Below are 15,322 nucleotides of genomic sequence, written 5' to 3'. Positions count from 1 at the left end.
TCCTTAATGAATTCTTAAACCAATACTGTTAAAAATTTTAATTTTATTATTAAATCTATTATGGTGATATTGGTTAATATAAGATTGTATAAGTTTTCAAGTGTACAGTACCATAATACATCATCTGTATATTGTATTATGTGCAAAGTTTAACCAATGACTTCTTTTTATAAAGAGTGAAATTAATAAAGAAGATTAGAAAAGAAACCAAGATAATGGTAATGTGCTCTCATACGTTAACTGGTTCTAGGATGTGCTCTGGAGGAACACAAAGAAAATGCGACATGGACCCCATGGTTGTGGGTTCTCCTTCCACGACCTGGTTCCCCTTCACAGAGCCACGTTGATGGTGGTTTCTAGCTGGGATGGACACCAGCTGAAACTTGGGTTTCAATCCCGATTCCGGCAGTCAAACATTATGTCGCCTTGAGGCTAAGCACTTGTCTTCTTATTTGTTACTCAGATAATTAATTCTTCATGAACATACATTATGAAAGGTTAGGGCAGATAAATGGAATAATGGCTAACAATGATCCTGATCATTTTTGGCAGCACTCTGGGTTTAGGGATTTTAGTACAGGCAGTAATAATAGCGTGATAGATACTATTGGTGATAGTAATTGAACTAGCCCCTCGGTGAACAAGCTTGACATCCTTTTGTACACTGGTTGAAGCAGGGTTTCTCAGCCATGAGACTATTGACATTTTGGCTGGGTGATCCCTTTGTTTGGTGTCTGTACTGTGTGGCAGGATGTACAGCAGCATTCCTGGTCTCTGTCTACTTACTAGATGTCACTAGCAACCCCTACCCACAACAACCACATGTCTCCAGACATCGCCAAATGTCCTTGTTGGACAAAAATCACTCCCAGGAGAGAACTGCCGGAATACAGTACCCTGAGTACGGCTATCTGCTCCCTCCCCATATTAATGCTTTGAATAAAACTTAGAAAACAAACATAATGGATACCCCATAAATGGCCACCATGGGCTGATCAGCTGGTACACACCTCAGTGTGTGTGCTAACGTGTATGCAAAGCATATAGCTCTTCTTTGCTAGAGCCAGTGACATAGAGAAGTCAGGGTTTACTTCCTGTCCTCATTGAGATGAGACCCACAAGCAGGGTCAAAACTCCAGGAGACTCCCCTCCAAAAAGCCCCCTTCTGGATTGGAACGCATAAGTGAGTACCGACTGTAAATCGATTTACAACCCAAATGCTATTTGTCCACAGGCATCAAATAAAATCTGAGACCTAAAGACACAAGCTGCCATGTTCATTTTCCCTCTTCTACTCATTTGTGACAACCGTTTAGAATTCAGCCTCTCTGCTTCTTTTTTTTTTTAAACAATAGCACTCTGTCATTTCCCCAAAATGTTTTAAATTAGTATAAAACTTGGCTAAATTTAGCTTTTATAGAAGAAAGGATAAAACATAGTTAACTGTTTAAAGAAGAAAACAGAAACCACATGAAGGAATGAGACTTGCTGGCGAGAAATCTAACAGTAGTTCTTGGTAGCTAACCCATCTCCTGTGTAACAGATGTTCACGAGTTTAAGTGGAAACAGGATGGACATCCCAGAGAAAGCATCAGTGATAAAAAGCTGGTAACGGCACACACATACGAGTCTGGTCCAGGTGTGCAACTTCGTCCCTCTAATCACCCAGAGATAGGACCGCAAGAATGCTGGAGTGGATGGAGGGAAATAACTCTGAGCATTGCAAGAAATACTGACAGACAGATGCTCAGCAGGGACCGGCTGTAGTCTTCTTGCTAGTAATTGCCATCCCAGTGGAAAGCAGATGCTCTGGTTCAAGTCCTCGTGAATCACTCCCTGGTTTTAGCAGAACATATACTATCTTCTGTAATTTCTGTGTAAATACTTGCGAGTTGAGAAAAAATAGTAGACTCCCTGCCCAGACTACTATTTATGGCCATGCGGTGGAAGAAGAGGTTAATTTGATTTAAAAACTAAAAATGATTTTCTATTGGGCTTTGAGAAAAGTATTTAAAAACATTAAACACAGAAAGGGGATAGACAAAGGGTCCTATTGTACCACTGACCTAGGTGTGCCGCATCTCCTTCCTCCGTGCACAGACGGAGAGCCCAGCCCAAAGCAAGACAGATTATGTGCAGATGGGTCCAATCTTCATCACCTAATAAAGACTCATTGAATCAAAGTCCAGGTTATCATTTACTCTGCCAGGTTGACTAATGCAACATTCTCTCTTGAATGCAGTCTTTTCTTAATACTCAAACAATCATATTATTATTGTTTTTTGTTGTTACTGTAATTTTTTAAAAACACACATGAACCTGGTAGCATGCCATTGTAACATGGTGGCCGTCAGCCAAAAACATGACAGTATTCTATTGTTGAGAGCTGGAGCACCTTGGGTGACTCACAACTGCTCTGGGGTGAAGCGTCTGAAATCATCTCAATAACTTAACCAACGAGGTCTGCTTTTGTGCCTCAGTTTCCACATTTTATCTCATTTGATACTAATAAATAAAAGCAATAATTTGTTTTGATTATAAATAAATTAATAGTGCATTAAATGAATTAATAATGAATGAAATAACCAACAAGCACCTTGTAAGATATCTTCGTTAACAGTCACTTTTTATTTGACGTCACTCTAAACATTCTAGAAATGGAATTCTACAGTTGGCAAAAACAACAAAAAGTTGAATCAAAAACATTTTGAGGCTCTATATAGGTTTTGGGGTTTATCTTTTAGGCCATACTTCATTCCCCAAAGTGATCCAGGTTCATAGGAAAAAAAAGAAAAAGTTGCGTTTGCTGCCCGGGGCTGGGAGTGGGGAGGGAAACTCCCTGCTGTGTCAGTGATCTGGTGGGGCGATGTGTTTCTGGAGTTCTTCAATAGAAAATGCCAGGTGAACTTGAGTTCCTTCATCTAAAATTGCTCTCTCTTTGATTCATGGACTTAATCATATTGCAATAGGCTCCCATGTTCCAAAGGAATGAGAAGTTAAGCTTACAATTAACTTAATTTTATTATTACTATCTTTTAAAAACATAATTCTTCCCCAAGATGCCAACCTTAGCATGTAATCTTTTGAGGACTTTTATTGTGCAGGGCAGCCTACATTTCAAAATATGGGGTGCTCATTTATGGCTTTCAAAGTTTATATTTTGATTAATTGGTGAAATGAATAAACCATGAGTCATATAATATCTACAGTGAAGAGACCCAACATTTGGAAGAGGAGATTGAGATATTGAATGTTTGTATATATCATATATGACTTTTTAAAAGTAGTTTCATGCCAATTATGTTTCTGGGAGTTCTAAAGTTGTTATATTTTTCTTCTTTCACTGAGGAGTGATCTTTTACAAAACTGAAAGTAAGTGAATCTTCTCTCAGAACTTCATATTTAACTAAATGATTCCAGTTTCTAATTTGGGACTAAATTGTTCTCATTAGGATGAACAGTGGAATGATTTTCTTCTCCCTTACGCCTAGCTGAGTTCTCCTAGTCAGACAGCTTGTTCAGGTCCCGCGCATACAGTTTGGTCCGTTGTCGAGTTCCTCTCTGTTTTTTTCCAGCTCTGCATTTGCTCTTCTTCTTCTTCTTCTTCTTTTTTTTTCTTGAAACTAAATGCTTTCTTATATGTAGGCTCTTTCTGACCTGCTGCAGGCCACGTCTGCCCAAAATGCTGAACACATATTGTTTAAAAATAAGAGTATATTCAACACATGCTGCTGGCACAACTGGACATTGGCATGCAAAAAAAAAAAAAAAAAAAAGAATCTGGACACAGACCTTACACCCTTTACAAAAATGAACTTGAAATTGGATCACAGATCTGAATGTAAAATGCAAAACGCTAGAACTAGAGAAAGCCAGAGGACTTTAGGTATGTTGATGACTTTTCAGAACCAACACCAAATCACTGTCCGTGAAAAAAATAAATGACTGATATGCTGGACATTTTAGTTATTAAAATTAAAACTTGACAACGTTAAGAGAATGAGAAGACAAACTACAAACTGGGAGAAATTTTTTGCAAAAGATGTATGCGATAAAGGACTGTTACCCAAAATATACAAAGCACTCAACGCTCAACAAGAAAACAACCCAATTAAAAAATGGGCCAAAAAAATTAATAGACACCTCACCTAAGAAGATATGCAAATGGAAAAATTCTCCACATCACATGTCATCAGGGAAATGTAAATTAAAACAACAAGGTACCACATTGCACCTATCAGAATGGCCAGAATCTGGAACGCTGACAATAGCAAATGCTGGGGAGGACGGGGAGCAACAGGAACACTCGGTCATTGTTGGTGGAAATGAAAGATAGGACAGCCACTTTGAAAGACAATTTGGCAGTTTTTTTACAAAACTAAAACTACTCTGACCACATGATCCAGCAATCTCTCTCCTTGGAATTTACTCGAAAGAGTTGAAAACTTACACTCACCCAAAAACCTGCACATGCATATTTACAGCACCTTTATTCATAATCGCTCAAATTTGAAAACCACCAAGATTCCTTCAGCAGGTCAAGAATAAAAGATTATCCATCCAGACAATGGGATATTATTCATTGCTAAAAAAAGAAACAGCTATCAAAGCCACAAAAAGATACGAGGAACCTTAAATATGATACTTATTACTAAGGACAGATGCCAGTCTTAAAAGTCTGTCTTCTGTATGATTCTAACTAAATGACCTACTGGAAAAGGCAAAATTATGAGAGAGTGAAAAGATCAGTGGTTGCTAGAGGTTGGGGCAGAAAAGAGGGATGACCAGGCAGAGCACAGAGGATTGTCAGGGCAGGGCAGACGTTCTGCATGGCAACATAATGGATATGTGTCATTATACATTTGTCCCAACCCACAGAGTGTGCAGCAATGAGTGAGCCGTTGTGCTCACCAACAGTGAGCCCTAATGCGAACTATGGGCTCGGTGATGTGTCAGCGCACAGCTTTGATGGGGACGTTGGAAGGACTATGCACGAGTGGGGGGAGGGGCAAACGTGAAATCCCTGCACCTTGCCCTCAGTTTTGATGTGAACCTAATGGTTCTAAGATAAGTAAAGTCTTAATTTAAAAAAAGCAATTATAAACTAACAACAATAAAAAACAGTTTGGAAACGTGGTCCTTCTTTAAAATCTCTATAAGAAATGCCATTCATTCTCTTTCTTTGCGACACATTTTGGAGCATGATGTTATCATTTGTAATAACCCTATGTTATGTCTTGACCTGCACATAGAGCAGCTAAAAGGAATAACCTTCTGATGATCACTTTTAGCCAGGCAGGCTCCTAACAATATTCTGATGATAAAGCCTAATCTTCATTTGTTGTTTATCTGGCAAAATGCTGGCACCAAAAGGACTCAAGTCTTTTACTGGCAAAAATCATTTTAAGGTACACTCATATTTACCACACTTTTTCTAAACTCAGATTCTATAGAGGCAAATTTCTTAATAAATAAATATTTTAAATGTTTTTTTTTTTCATAAAAGTTTTAGGGATGAAATTTATAAACAAATTGGATGATTAATCAATGAGCAGACTGTGCCAGCTTTTGACACTTTAAAACAAGAAAATGGCTGATATAACTAATTGGTGCTTTCCATACCTGAAACTTCTAATGGATCTAAGGGAGGGTGTTCCATTAAAAAAAAAATTTATGCTTGCCTGACAGGGTGGTGGTGCGGTGGATAGAGTGTCTGACTGGGATGTGGAGGACCCAGGTTCGAGACCCGGAGGTCGCCAGCTTGAGAACAGGTTCATCTGGTTTGAGCAAAGCTCACCCAAGCTCGCTGGCCCGAGCAAGGGGTTACTCGGTCTGCTGAAGGCCCGCGGTCAAGGCACATATGAGAAGGCGATCAATGAACAGCTAAGGTGTTGCAACGAAAAACTGGTGATCGATGCTTCTCATCTCTCTTCGTTCCTGTCTGTCTGTCTTTATCTATCCCTCTCTTTGACTCTCTCTCTGTATAAAAAAACCCAACAAAACAAAAAAAAATAAAAACAAACAACAACAAAAAAGTATCTTTAAAAAAAAAAAAACAAGGAAAAATAATTTATGCCAGGGAACAAATAATTCAAGAGACATGGGTCCCCACTCTGGGTGACTGACTATCCACGGGCTAGTGACACTGCAGATGTTCTGAGATTGAGAAGGCTGCATCCCTGCACTCACTAATACTTTATTAGTTCAACAGGTCCACCTTCTTATTCTAACAGCAGCTACTGTGGACAAGAAATAGATGAACACCACTTCACAACAGAAGCCATGTCTGTTAGATTGCCAGTTTTCAATAGCGCCAGTTTGCTTTTCTATTGCCAGTTGATGGCCTTATCTATTGCCAAAACAGTCTCTGAGTTCTTCCATTGGAGAAGAACACAATGACCATGAGCAAGCAGAGAGAAGAAAAGACTGGATTCATCTGGGAAGAGCGAACTCGTCCCGGCAAGCTGAAGGACACCTGCCATGTCAGCGCTGAGAGAAGAAACAGAGGTTCCCTAGTCTCAATCCTGAGAGCCTTACACAAACAGCAACACTTGGGCCCCAGGCTCCAGCCTCTCAGGAAGGTACAAAGCATAAACCCCAAGAATCCTGCCCCCCTGAAAGGGCTAACTAGAGACTGCCTAAAACTTTCTACCCAGGGAGTCTGAACATATCTGCCCAAGCAACAGCCTGAGGAAGCAGATCTGCCGCATGAGTTGGGGTGGGGGTGGGTATTAGACCCTAACTGGCTTCTGCATAGGTGGTTTGGAAAACTCTGAAACATTTCAAATTCGATGATCTTTGCATCACTTTGTTTTCACTCCTTTTCCCCCTCTCAGACAAGACCTTCCAGGTTAGCCAAACAATTGTGCAACAAATAACCACGTAGCCCCGCCCCCTCATGTCTTTTTAGTTTTGAATTTAAAGGGAACTCAACAGCCACAGCTCATTTAATAATCTGCGTTGAAGACATGGGGGTGTTCCAACCTTGTAACTTTCTGAATTCTTTTTAGTGTCAAAAAAGAGAAGAAAGTGTTAGCTTTTCCTGATATACAGTCAACCCCACTGTATTTGTTTGAGTGCCTGATGGGTGTCATGAGTTGATGTGTAATGCCAAAATGAGAGTTCTGTGGACTGGAAGCCGCTGACTGGGATGGCAAAACAGTCCGGAATTACAAGGCAAATTAGTTATGGCAGCTTCCTCGTGAGAATAGTGCAGAATTTGTGGACCCTAAGGAAAGGGTGCCATGTGTTCTATCATGTGGTAAGTGTGAACCATGAGAAAGAAGATACCTACTAAGTAGGGCTCCTGGTGCCTAACTGGGCTCAGATTTTAAAAAGCAGAGCCTAGCAGCCATTTCTGCATGGGGGCCTTTGAACTTCAGGGAGAAGACTGTACTGAACTACATGCCTGCATTGTGTTCCTGCCATCTGAGCCAGTCCTTATAAAGGAGTAACTGGAATCCTGTTTCAGCCAATAAGACTGAGGCTTTCCTTATCTAATTGGAGATAGGTGGTTACCCAGTCCTCCAATCAACATCTTTGCCAACCAGTCAGAGTGGCTCTATTCTGACCAATCAAGACAGTGCCTTTTGGATCAATCAAACAGTGTTAATTTGCATGAGGACAGACCAATCAAGGACCAGGGACAAGGACTTCTGTCTATATAAGTCAGCTCCTCTCTGTCTCTGGGAGTGTACTTTCCATTTCCATTGATGACTGTGTTTCCTGCTGAACTGAAACACAGAAGATGTCTTGTGGGAGCAGACCAGACCATTGAGGAGCAGAGCAGAACCGTCTAGCCAGAGAGGGGCCTGTTTGGCACCGAGTAAAGCTTCCTTCTTCACTGCACCACAAACTGGGGATTCCCATTGATGTTGAATTGATGCCAGTTACCTTCAGCTGACATAAGAATTCATTACGTCTTTAGTGTCCCAGTTAAATGTGTTTTATGTTATTCATCAAAATCTAGAATTTCTCAAGTTCTGAACATACAGAAAATAACACATGGCACATTAAATGAACAGTTGTCCTCATGATGTTAAAAATCAGTCCTTTGATCCTGACCAGGCAGTGGCGCAGTGGATAGAGGGTTGGACTGGGATGCGGAGGACCCAGGTTTGAAATCCTGAGGTTGCTAGCTTGAGCGCGGGCTCATCTGGTTTGAGCAAGGCTCATCAGCTTGAGCCCAAGGTCACTGGCTTGAGCAAGGGGTCACTTGGTCTGCTATAGCCCCCCCATCGAGGCATATATGAGAAAGCAATCAATGAACAACTAAGGTACCGCAACGAAGAACTGATGCTTCTCATCTCTCACCCTTCTTGTCTGTCTGTCCCTCTCTCTGTCTTTGTAACAAAAACCCCCCAAAACAAAAAACAAACAAATAAACAAAAAATGAATTAGTCCTTTGATAGCACAATGCCCATATTCCTGTGTAAATCAGTATAGGAGAAAATACATACACACACTCTCTCTCTTTCTTTCTCTCTCTCTTTCTAACTTAGAGACAGATCAACTAGAAAAGTTTGTGTCCACTCTGTTCCTATGTCCTAAATCAGAGGGGATGGTAGAAATGGGATTGGCTACATTTAGCTTCATTCAAGTAGCAAAGGGCTTGTGGGATCTTTAGAGGTCTTACCATTAGTCAAACCCACATAGCCCTGAACTGTTCTTATTTTCTAATGAAGTAAGATGAGGCTTTATCTTCAACTTTTATAAGAACATGAAGGAACTTTCTGGTGTTTTAAAGTGTGCTAATTAATAGGTGCCTCTTCTACTGAGCACAGAAACCTTTGATTTGTGCTTCTGACTCCTCCAAAATAGACTTGCCTTTTTCACCTAGTTTGCTTTCATGGCGAGAGCCATGGCCTGGCACTATTCAAACAGCAACATCAGAGCTGGAAGTATCTGGTCCTGTGCAGCTGGGGAAGGATAAGTGTGGTGATCAGAGCTTAGCAGATGAGAAGAGTGAGAAGTGGACCTTCTTTAAGTCCCTGTATTCTTTTATTTTTTTGTACTTTTCTGAAATGAGAAGCGGGGAGGCAGAGAGACAGACTCCTGCATGTGCCTGACCAGGATCCACCCGGCAAACCCTCTAGGGGGTGATGCTTTGCCTATCTGGGGTGTTTCTCTGTTGCTCAGTGAATGAGCTCTTCTTAGCACCTGAGGTGGAGGCCATGGAGCCATCCTCAGTGCCTGGGCCAACTTTGTTCCAGTGGAGCTTTGGCTGCAGGAGGGAAGAGAGAAATAGAGAGAAGGGAGAGGCGGAAGGGTGGAGAAGCAGATGGGCATTTCCCTGTGTGCCCTGGTTGGGAATTGCACCTGGGATTTCCACACATTGGGCCGATGCTCTACCACTGAGCCAACTGGCCAGGGCCCCTGTATTTTAAAGGCCTGCCTGAGTGTTTTTGTGTCCCTTTTGCTACCCTTAGTCATCTGATCTGATCAATGTATGAACAAACAAAGTAGACTTCTGAGAAGCTCCGGTCCAGAATGGTGGCAATTTCTAAGCTCACTCTGGTGTCCAGGAGTCAATCTGTCTCCTTGTAGCCTCTGAGCTTCCAAGGGGAACGAGTTACTCAACAATGCACTATTCTATCTCTGGGATAGGCAGGTATGCTTGCAAAACACTGGTCCAAATAACTATGACAAGGAAGAAAGATCATGGAGTTGAGAGATTAGACCTGCTTTTTCCTCCTGACTGTGCCATTATCTAGGCACGAGACTTGGAGAAGTTGACTCTTTGGGACTCAATGGCCACATTCTTAAACCGAAGACTATCCAATGATATTCATGAACTGGAATTGTGGACCATCTACCCCTCACCTTTTCTCTTTCCATGCAGTGCCATGCAGTGCATTACCTTGTCCCCCCCCCCCCCCCATATGACAGACTAAAAAAAACAACAAAAAAAGCCAATCAAACACAGTGGTCACTGTCTGCAGGGGAAGGTGGTGGTCGCCCCTGGAGGGTGCCCATGATGTTGACAGCTTTCTCAGGCTCCAGCACCAAGTTTCCCTGCCCCTTACACTCCAGGTTCTTTCTGTAGCAATTTTTTTGGGACCCTCCTAAGTATTCTGTGAGAACAGCTATCTCCTTTTCCATACGGTGCAGACCCATGCCCAGGTCAACACATCCCAGGCAAGGTATTGAACCTGACCGCACAGATGAGTCTGAATGTGAGACACAAAGACCTACCCAAATATTAAGTCCAAAGAAACAGGCTTTACTTTGTGATTTGTAACCTAATCTACCAATCCGTCTTTCAGAACTCTTGTCTTTTCATGTATGACATGTTAAGACTCTTACTAAAGAACTCTCTTAAATGTCAGCCCGTAGACTCTGCAGAAAATGTCTCAGCTCCAAGTACCCACAGTCTCTTTGAGGGTCACTTTACTAAAGCGCCAGATCTCTGAAAGATGGATGTATGGAATCTAATTTCTTAATGGCATGGAAAGATAATAATAGTTTTATTGTTTGATGTTTAGTTATAGATGATGATTTCTTTTTTTTTTTTTTTAAAGTTTGGAGGATTATTTAACAAGAGACATATGCAGCAAGTTCAAGCTTGCAAGCTTATTTCATCTCGGTAATGCAGAAAACTCCCTCCCCATGGATTTGCTTTCAGAAGGCACGCTGAACCGTGCACAGTGTGGCCTCCTTCCTTAAGGAATATTGGAAAACAATGAAGAAAAAATACCTTCAGATTTTATAAGCCCTGCGCCGCCTCCCTTTCCCCTCAACCCAGTCCAGGATCAAGTTAGTAAATTTAAAAACCAGAGATGTGGGAGGTGGATGTTTAGAAATCACTCCCTCTGGGCACCCACCGAGGTGGGGTGTGCCTCTGTGTTCCTGGAAGGTGGCACTGGGTCCCCACTCTGGGTGACTGACTGTCCACGGGCTAGTGACACTGCAGACATTCTGAGATTGAGAAGGCTGCATCCCTGCACTCACTCTAATGCATTCAAGAAACATCACACTCACCGACTTACACACGGATGGCTGTGTCTGGCCGGACTGCATACACACGGGTCTGTGCAGATACTTTTACTGTATTGGCCACTGGGCAGGTTTCACAGCCACTCGACAGTCACTCACTGGATGCCCCAAGGAGGGCCCGGCTATCTCCACTCCGCTCCAAGTTCGGGTAAGTGTCCATTACTGTTGCCCTAAGAGCTGCCCTTGGTTGTGCTTAGTTGGTATTTCCATTAGTCTGATGAGTGCAGATGGCACTAAATGCCAGGATTGGCCACAAATTGACTAGGAGGCACCCTTGGCATCCACGTGGGAGGGTGAGCAGGGTTGTTAAGGCAGAGTGCTGAGGACAATTAGCAGGCTTAATGGACCCTTTCCAGTGGCAAGATGACACCCGAGCCTCCCCCCCTCCCGCCATTGCGTGTGCTCTGCATGCTTACGTCTGTGTATATCTGGCTAGCCAATCATGCTGGTCTTGGACCCCGGGGGCTCTGTCTGGCAAAGGTACAACTTCGTGCTGTTGAAATGAAATGGCCAGACAGCAAGGGGGCTGAAAGCCTGGGGTCAGGGTGAAGGGCAAATGTACCTCCCCTTCCTTGACCAGAAGGGCACAGCGAGGGTGAGGCCTGAAGTCCTGCCGGCGCTCCCAGCTCCTCCTGGCCGGGGCTCAGAGCCCCGAGCGGGTCTGCTCAGCCTGGAACCCGCTCTCCCTCTGGTGTGTCGGCACATCGTGTACCCCCTCGCCCTCTAACTGGGGTCTGTGGGAAGCATGGATGGAAAAGGTCCACGGGGGGCAATCAACATGCCATCAGATCCGTTTCTGAAGAAAAAGCCCACAAATGTTTGAGTGAAAATAGACTAATTTCATTCTGACTGTTCTTACTGTTTTTGGTTTTATGACCATGTTTTTCACACTGTGTGGAAAAATACCAAAAAAAAAAAAAAAAAAAAAAAAAAAAAAAAATCCTGCCCAGGAACTAAAACCAGAAAAGAATCTGTTTGAGGAACCTGTTCCTCTTTGACTTCTCTGCTGTGCTGACCAGCTGTCTCCCAGCCGGGCTCCGGCAAGAACCGCACAGTGGACCTTAGGTCCTGCCTGCCCACGTGAACTAAAACAGCGATTCTTAAAGCCTACAAAGCGTCTTTAATATCATCTTGGTAAAACACTTCACACGATCTGCCTGTTGTTCAGTTGTTATGCTAACCCAAATCCATCTAACTTAATCCGGAAGAGAGCAAGGGTTATAGAAAGCTGACGTGGCTACGGAAAAGGAACAGAGGATCCGGTCTTGGGTGGGTTCCGTGATTAGACCCCATGACCTGCTGCAGGTTATCTATGCCGATGCCCTCACAGCAGGCTCAGAGATGTGTAAGAGTGTGCTTCTGGGCTTGTTCTAATGCACTCAGGTAAAAATCACACATTGCTTTATCTGTACGTTGACAAGAGGCCCTCCCAAAGCCACTGTACACAAATGTGACTGAGTCAAGTATTTCCAATCAGAGTCACTAGAGAGGGACAGTGGCAGTGGAAGCTGAGCGAGGCTGGCCCGTATAGAGCATCGGCTTATAGAATTCTCTTTCCTCCAAACCTGTTTCTTTAATCAAGTAGGAAGAAAGAAGATTTAAAAAATTATTTCATGAGTTTACTACCCCCTCGGTGACAAGGTCTTATTCTTTGAGATTCTCAGCCTTACTGAACAAAGAAAGAGAGTTTCCCTGCATGACACAGTAAACTGGGTAAAACCATGTTGACTAAGGTCATGTTCACTCATCTTTTCCGGAGCAGGATTTCTGAGAGTGAGGCAGATTAGGAGAACACTCTTCTGGATCAGTTTGTTTTTTGGTGCAGACATGTGCCAGCCTGTGAAACAGGTGGTTAAATATGACATCAAATTGGGAGCTTGGCCTAAGATGAGTGCCTCCCCCAGTGGAAATGATGTTTGACACACTCGATCCTTACAGTTCAAATGAAGGACATGGGCAGAGAAGTGAGGCTGGTGTCCTCTCCGAGGGCACATGGCACATGCTGCAGTGGGACTGTTAGGACTGGGGAGAACTGGGTCTGCGTGTACGTGGCTAGAGAACGTAGTAACTCCCACCAAATATCACACTCATGGTGTGGCCATGGGTAAAGAGAATTATTTTCTTTTCAGTCATGGCTAAGTGAGCACTTTGAAAATAAATCTATAACTCTAATCTTGTCTCTGGCTAGTGTTCATTAGTCAGTTAATAACCAACAATATTATCAGCATAATAGACTGTTTCAAAGTTGACACTTCTACTCTCAAATGAATTGTTTCCCTGATGGCTCCCGACTTATTTGGGAACTGGTACAACATCAAAGACTAGCTTAAGGAGCTTGACAGATGATGCTTTATATTTGAGTCATGTGATCTTTTGTCTCCAGTGTTACTTTTCAAATTACCTTTATGGCACCTAAGATTAATAATTAGGACAGTTAAATAAAGCATGTTACTGCGAACAGGCATGTCAATGTAGATGTTATCAACACGTATAATTTGCCAAAACCTATTCCATCCCCTGTCAGCCCTTTTGTCTGTGCGCTTCCAGCTGATTGGAACGCCTTCCGCCGCACTGCTCTGCCCTTGTCATCCTCTAGGCCTGTTCTGTGGTCACATTCTCCAAACAACCTTCCCCTCTGTGAATGTTGCAAAAGTCAGAAAAAGGCTCTGCACTTTTCTGTCACATGGCTTGACTAATGTGTCACAGATAGAAAGGCTGTAGGGGGATCTCGCGGTCAACACATCAACATGGGAAGTGGCATCTGAGAGCAGTGACTTGTTTACCAAAGGGCCCAGCTCTGCATCTGTGTACAAGAGCCTCCCTGGTCTGGGTTATCTGGTGACATGTGGACACAGAGTGGCGGTCATAAATGAGTTTGGGCTGTCTCTAGACATTCCCACTCATCACAAAGGGACTGGTGAGGACCATGGGACTCTGCAGTGTGGGCATCACATATCTCCTGAGCTCCAGAGAAGAGGCCAACTCTTCCACTTCTGTGTTCCTTATTCGGTTCTCCCCTAGTCTGTTATCAGCTACTCCTGTCTACTTTACCCAAGCTGTCCATCAAGGTAGAGGCCAGCTCAAAGGGCACCTTTTCTGTGGTCTTCCCTGAACTCATGTTTTCGCTGCTTCAGACCACACACGATGATAACACCTGTGCCTCAGTTGGCTTGATTACTGTACTCCCTTATTTTACATGGCATCTCACCCAAATAGATTAGAAGAATTCTGAGTATAGAGATTGAATTTCATTCATTGCAACAGCACCTAACACTGTCTTTTGCATGTAGCTGGGGCTTAATAAATGCTCACTGAATTAAAATCAAAGGATGAAGCTTCAGACTCTTTGGGCCATCAATTGCCCTCAGATTTATTGACATAATAGACATGTGTCTCATATAAACATGAATCTATTGGGCCAATGTGCTGCTCAAATTACTGACTTTTATAGAGCTTCTAGAAAGGGCAGCTTTTTGCTTTTAATTTTAAATTTTATTTTTCAATTACAGTTTACATTTAGTATTATTTTGTATTAGCTTTGGGTGATGAGACAATCATATACTTTGTAAAGTGCCCCCCTCCGATATTTCCAGCCCCCACCTGGCACTGTACATAGCTATCCCAACATTATTGACTCTATTCCCTGTGTTCCACTTTACGTCCAAAATAAGGCAGTTTTTGGGATAAAAATACACATCCTCCCACTTGTGTCCTCTAACATAAATGGCTGAATAATCTCAAACTTTATTATGCACATAAGTACAAGTTATATGTTAAAATACACTTATTTCCTGAGAGTGGAAGTTCTTATCATTACAAGGCAGTCTATGCCTTTTTCCTTTTGTCAGTTTTTTCCTGATGTGTTCGTCCTGGAGCCTTATGTGGGGCAGGACTCAACAACTACTTCTCTGATATGGGAATACTTGTCACAGAAGCCTTATCTACCATGCTCAGCAACACATGACTCCTCTTTGTGTTTTTTCTGTGTCTCCCCAGACTCCTGCTCTGTCTGCAGGAACTTCATGGTTGTACTGCACAGAAACGCACGCCTCTGTTCAAAGCCCTCCCCACAGCATCTCCTCTGAGGTCTCTGTGAAAGTTCCCGTGAAGAACGTGGCCCTTTGCTACATTCAGAAAGGAGTCGCCATGCTGTGGTGTGCGAGAGAGGGAGCACCTCAGACCTGGGGCCCAGGTCTCAGGGGGTCTTTCACCTCCCGCACGAACATCTGCAGGCTGGTTGGATTCCCGGGTCATCGTGGGCAGGTTTCCCATCTCTTCAAACCCCATAGTGTTGCCTGTGAAGTGGGAATAACTGTCACACCCACTT

General features: G+C 43.0%; 1 protein-coding gene across 3 annotated transcripts in view; it reads right to left on the bottom strand.

Moving 5' to 3' along the window:
* Positions 1 to 15,322, bottom strand: part of RUNX1 (RUNX family transcription factor 1) — a 232,785-nt gene that overhangs the window by 129,632 nt on the left and 87,831 nt on the right. The window lies entirely within an intron of this gene.

This window comes from Saccopteryx leptura, chromosome 2 (assembly GCF_036850995.1).
Source record: "Saccopteryx leptura isolate mSacLep1 chromosome 2, mSacLep1_pri_phased_curated, whole genome shotgun sequence".
Lineage (NCBI taxonomy): Eukaryota > Metazoa > Chordata > Mammalia > Chiroptera > Emballonuridae > Saccopteryx > Saccopteryx leptura.
The sequence above is the reverse complement of the archived record's forward strand: the minus strand, read 5'-3'. Positions and strand labels throughout refer to the sequence as shown.